This window comes from Microtus oregoni, unplaced genomic scaffold (genome assembly GCF_018167655.1).
Source record: "Microtus oregoni isolate MIOR12 unplaced genomic scaffold, Mior012 000026F_ref0000081, whole genome shotgun sequence".
Taxonomy (NCBI): Eukaryota; Metazoa; Chordata; class Mammalia; order Rodentia; family Cricetidae; genus Microtus; species Microtus oregoni.
The window spans coordinates 24,857,018-24,863,147 of NW_024543085.1; positions in this window are offsets into that span (position 1 = coordinate 24,857,018).

Below are 6,130 nucleotides of genomic sequence, written 5' to 3' on the forward strand. Positions count from 1 at the left end.
CTATGTAGTCAATTCTGCATGCTTGTAAATAACCCTTAAATTTCCCCAGTGCCTCTGCTTTTTTAAAGCAGTGAAATCCACTGTCCACTTAAAACTGTACAGTGAAGAACAAGCCAAGTCTCTTAGATGAAGAATCTCCGGGGCTGGGATATAGGAAGTCTGGGTGTAAAGCGGTTCAGGGGCACACCCCCCAATCCTGGGTGTAAAACAGTGGGGGACACACACCCACAATCCTGGGTGTAAAGCGGTGGGAGGCACACACCCACAATCCTGGGTGTAAAACAGTGGGGGACACACACCCACAATCCTGGGTGTAAAGCGGTGGGGGGCACACACCCACAATCTTGGGTGTAAAACAGTGGGGGACACACACCCACAATCCTGGGTGTAAAGCGGTGGGGGGCACACACCCACAATCCTGGGTGTAAAACAGTGGGGGACACACACCCACAATCCTGGGTGTAAAGCGGTGTGGGGGGGCACACCCATAATCCTGGGTGTAAAGCGGTGGGGGGCACACACCCACAATCCTGGGTGTAAAACAGTGGGGGACACACACCCACAATCCTGGGTGTAAAGCGGTGTGGGGGGGCACACCCACAATCCTGGGTGTAAAGCGGTGTGGGGGGACACACACCCACAATCCTGGGTGTAAAGCGGTGTGGGGGGGCACACACCCACAATCCTGGGTGTAAAGCGGTGTGGGGGGGCACACACCCACAATCCTGGGTGTAAAGCGGTGTGGGGGGGCACACACCCACAATCCTGGGTGTAAAACAGTGGGGGACACACACCCACAATCCTGGGTGTAAAGCGGTGTGGGGGGGCACACGCCCACAATCCTGGGTGTAAAGCGGTGTGGGGGGGCACACGCCCACAATCCTGGGTGTAAAGCGGTGTGGGGGGGCACACGCCCACAATCCTGGGTGTAAAGCGGTGTGGGGGGGCACACGCCCACAATCCTGGGTGTAAAGCGGTGTGGGGGGGCACACGCCCACAATCCTGGGTGTAAAGCGGTGTGGGGGGGCACACACCCACAATCCTGGGTGTAAAGCGGTATGGGGGGGCACATGCCCACAATCCTGGGTGTAAAGCGGTGTGGGGGGCACACGCCCACAATCCCAGCTTTCCCAGTTGAAGCAAGATGATCAGAGGTTTCAACACTACACAGCAAGTTTGAGGCCTGCCTGGGATACATTGAACTCCTGTCTGATGAACAACACACACACACACACACACACACACACACTTGAAATGGGGAGAGGAATCGAGGGGAGTGGTTGGCAGATGGTTGACGGTCACTTTCAGTCAGGAGTACCCACTCTTCTCAAATCCATTTCTTTCCTGGACCCCACTCACCACTTCTAATGCAGACCTTCCTTCTCTGGCTGGATGAGCCTCCTTTTCAGACACTGCACTCAGGCAGGCCTTCAGCCCCTTAGGGAGCACGATTGGGCCCTTAGCAGGAAGGAGACCAAGTGTGGGAAAGAGGAAAACTGTCCACCGGGCCTAGGACTGGGAAACGGCTCAGTGCAGCTGGGAAGGCAGGATGGGGCCCCATGTTCACAGGCAGAGGGACGGTGAGGGTGGAGCTGTGAATCCAGCCAAAGTCCCTGTCCTGGCCTTGAAGATCTGGAATGTGAAGCCACCCTCCCCCAACTGAGGCAGGGCAGGAACTGGAGGTCTCCCTCCGGACTCAAGGCTTGAGTAAAAAGAGGGCAGGGTCTCTTCCCCAGATGTGTGGGCCCCTCTTGGGGCTGAGCAGGGGGAGGAAGATACTGTGACTCAAACTCTGTGACCTGGAGCTGGGGTCACACAGCAAAGGGAAAGTCAGAGCCAGTGAAGCCAAGAGAACCAGGAACTAGCAGCTCTCATCCAACCCCAAAAGTAATGAGAGCGAGTGAGAGACAGAGAGAGAGAGAGAGAGAGAGAGAGAGAGAGAAACAGAGACTGACACACAGAGAGAAACAGAGACAGACAGAGAGAGAGAGAGAGAGAGAGAGAGAGAGAGAAACAGAGACTGACACACAGAGAGAAACAGAGACTGAGAGAGAGAGAGAGAGAGAGAGAGAGAAACAGAGGAGACTGACAGAGAGAGAGACAGACAGACAGAAACAGAGACAGAGAGAGAAATAGAAACAGAGACTGACAGAGAGAGAGAAAAAAACAGAAACAGAGACTGACAGAGAGAGAGAGAGGAAGAGAGAGAGAGAAAGAGGAAGAGAGAGAGGAGAGAGAAAGAGGGGGGGAGAGAGAGACAGAAAGAGACTGACAGAGAGAGAGACAGAAACAGAGACTGACAGAGAGAGGAAGAGAGAGAGGAGAGAGAAGAAGAGAGAGAGATAAGAGAGAGAGAGAGATGGGGGGTGTTCAGGCATGTGCACGCCGCACCAGTGTGGACCAGGAGGGCAATCGCAGCAGGTTTCTCCCTCCACTGTGGACCCAATTCAGACAATAGGGCTTGCGCTGTAAGCACTCAACTGCTAAGCCATTTTACCAGCCCACGGTAGCCAGTTTTCCTTCTCTTTGGCCCTAACTTCTAATCACCCTCCTCAGAAACTATTTGTGCAGATGAAAATCTTAATTCCCAATCTGGCTGTGGTGGCACATGCCTTTAATCCCAGCACTCTCAGGGGGATCTCTGTTAGTATAAGGCCAACCTGGTCTACATAGTGAGTTTCAAAACAGCCAGGGCTACACAGAGAAACCTTGTCTCAAAAACAAAACAAAACAAAATCCCTGGTACAAATACCCATCTTTTCTCATGATCTCTAAGCTGTACCCCAACAATGCAGGGAGGAATGCCTCTGCCCCCATTTCACCCATGAAGCAGCTGAGAGAGGGGGGTTCAAAGTCTTATTGAGCATCAGCCATGGAGCCTGCACTCAAGGCCTGGTCCCTAGCATGTCAATACCACCCCCCCCACACACACACACACACTTCCTCACAGAACTGTGCCCAGTCTTGCCCCTCACCTTCTGAGAGATCTTGGTAGATGCTGAAACTTCTCTGGAATGTCAGTGTGACATTTGGATAATGCTCAGACAAAAAAAAACAGTTAAAAAAAAAAAAAGCTGGGCGGTGGTGGTGCATGCCTTTAATCCCAGCACTTGGAAGGTAGAGGCAGGCGAATCCCAGTGAGTTCGAGGCCAGCCTGGTCTACAAGAGCTAGTTCCAGGACAGGTAGGACTGTTACACAGGGAAACCCTGTCTCCAAAAAAAAAAAAAAAAAAAAAACCCAAAAAAACAAAAAAACAAACAGTTTAAAATTAGTCTTGAGTTTTGGTATGACTCAGTTTCCCCAAATGGCTATCTCTATTAGTTATACATGGCTTATTCTGTTAAGCCAGCATTTATAAGTGTTGGCTTGAGTTCATTCAGGTATTTTAATAACCTTAAATCATCAGATATATATCATCTTTCATCCCATCCCCTCATATAACTTTATCTTTCTGTAACTTGGCTTTAAGGTTTTTGGTTTTCTTTTTATCTTTTCTTTTCCATTTTAAAAACTTCAGTCATTTTGTATTTTACTATATAAAATGTTTTCTACCCTAAACTTTTTCCCTCCTTTTCTAAAAAGTATAGCCTCATATTATCTCCTTCTCAGCCTCTCTTTCTCTACACACACACATACATACATACACACACACACACACCTATGCACTGTTTATTTGTTATAATTAATTTTGAAATTTATTTACTTTTATTTTGTGTGTGGGGTGTTTTAACGCATGCAATGTCTGTACACTGTGTGCGCCCTGTGCTCTCAAAGGCCAGAAGGGGGCGCTGAAACCCTTGGAACTGGAGTTACAGACGCTTGTGAGCTGCCTTATGGGTGTTGGGAATGGAAGAGCAGCCAGTTCTAACGGATGAGCCATCTCTCCAGCCTCTACGGTTTCTTTCTTATTTCATTTCTCAAAACAAGAGCTGAATCCAATTGTCCACATGGCGGCCATTGTGGCATATTAAGAGTACCTGCCCATTCACATTATTAAGCTACCATGCTTTTTTTTATTTCTGATGCAAGTCGTGGGCAAGTCTCCTTATTGCTTGGATTTTTAGAGCACCCCCTTTTTCTTGTCTCTCCCGTGATCTCACAGCATCTGATATACAGAGGACGTTTTGCATTCTGGCAAGAACCTGTGACAATATCAGTGACCTTGATCAATGAACAGTCTTTGAAAGCAAGAAAAAGCAGAAAAGACAGTGCACAAAGACCCCCAAATCTCTACACATTACCCAGGAACTGCAGAACTGCAGGCGCACGAGCACAGATTCCCTTGTCATCCCAGCTGTTGATGTGTAGGTGCCCGGAGGTCATGGGTGTCATTTTTCCCTTCACCTCCATCGTCCTATAAGTCCCCTTTCATTTTTCATAAGAATCAGTCCTTCAAAACAAATATAGCATTGAATGGAGCCTACTTATGCCCATTATGTGCTGTATGGTTCGAGAAATGTTCTAGAATGGCCATCTTTTCATTTCGAATGAATGAATTTATTAAGTATACAGATTGATAGATGAATCGATAGAAAACGCCCACTGGAAATCGGCTGGGGAAGTCCTGTTGAGGCAGTCAGCTGGAGTTCCCAATAGAAGGGGCCCTGGGCAGAGCAGAGTGTCCCCTCGGGAACAGAGTGTCCCTTCAGGCAAGGCTTCCAACTGAAACAACAAAGGACAGCAGAAAGGCACCGGCAACTCAGATACATCCCGAGGAAACCGCTGGAGAATTTGAGGCCGTCAGCTGGAGCTCATCATTGGCTTTTCTCTTACGGATGAGCTTCGCATGGCTGAACTATCCTCTCCCTTTCGCAGTCCAGGCTTCAGGGCCACCGGCTTGGACTCTAGGAGCACTGCCAAGCTTCAGGATGTCTGCTGAAGCAGGAAAATCAATCTGCGCTCCTGCCGGTCACTGCTCACAGGACAGTACAATTAGGACTCTTCTTCTTTGTCCCCTAGAAGTGTGGTCGGGTTTTTGCTTTTTTTTACTTTTGTAAGAGAAGAGTGAGGTTATACCGAACTCACCTTCCAGCCAGCCCTGGTGGGTGGGCACACCGTAGAGCTGGCAGTGACCGCCAAGCCCTGGGCTCTGAAGCCAGAGGCAAGCTTCACCACACCAGGTCAGTCAGCGGAATGCCTATTCCAAGCCAGGGCTTCTGTCTGTCTGTCTGTCTGTCTGTCTGTCATCTGCTCTTTTTAAATAGTTGTTCATTGGTTGGTGGGGACAGTTGTGTACCACAGCACACACACAGAGGTCAGAGAACAACTCCTGGAAATCGGTTCCTTCCTCCCGTCATGTGGGTCTTGGGTTGTCAGGCTTGGTGGCGAGTTCCCATCTCGCTATCTTCCCAGTCTCTTCTGACTTGCTTTTCCCAGGGACTGGGAAATCCTGGCACTGGAGATCCATTGGAGTTTAGATCCGTTAATGACTAAGACATGGCTGCCTGCAGAGGTCCTTTTCCCTCCCTCCACTCTCTTCTTCTCATCGCTCAGGCCCTCCGCCTTCTGCATTGCCTCCTGGGGCGGGGGCAGGAGAACTTTTGGTGCCAGGAGATCTGACCTGTGTCTGAGCTGTGCAATAGTGCGGCCATGTGACACTCTGGAGTGCCCTTAACAGGCTACCGCACCAAGGGTCTCTATCTCACACTGTGATTAAGTTATGGCAAAATAAATAGCCATTTCATCTAGTGGCCCACATTTTAACCACAAGGCAACTTGTGTGTGTTCATAAAATTATCAGGGTAGTTTATGACTGTGGCTTTGCCGCTGTGACTCCCCAACTCTCCGACACCACTTATGTCTCTGTTGGGGATTTTGGCCGACCCTCCGGCAGTGGGCTGGGTGAATTCCTTAAAGATCTTTGCCCCTCTCTTCCTCCCTGGATGGGGTCTTTCCTCTTATTTACCCTAAGTCCAAAGATGAAGTTGGGGACCCTAAAACTCAGTGGTTTCCCTGGTCCCTAACCCGGGATGACTGGCTGGAGCCTCAGAAGTCAGACCTGAAGGAAGACATGCTCGCTGGCGTTTAACAGACTTCTCCGAAAAATATAAGTAGTTAGTTGTCTTAGCATTGGCCATGTTATTAACTGACTCTCAAGTGGTTGCTAAGCCGCATTCCCCCTTCTCCTTC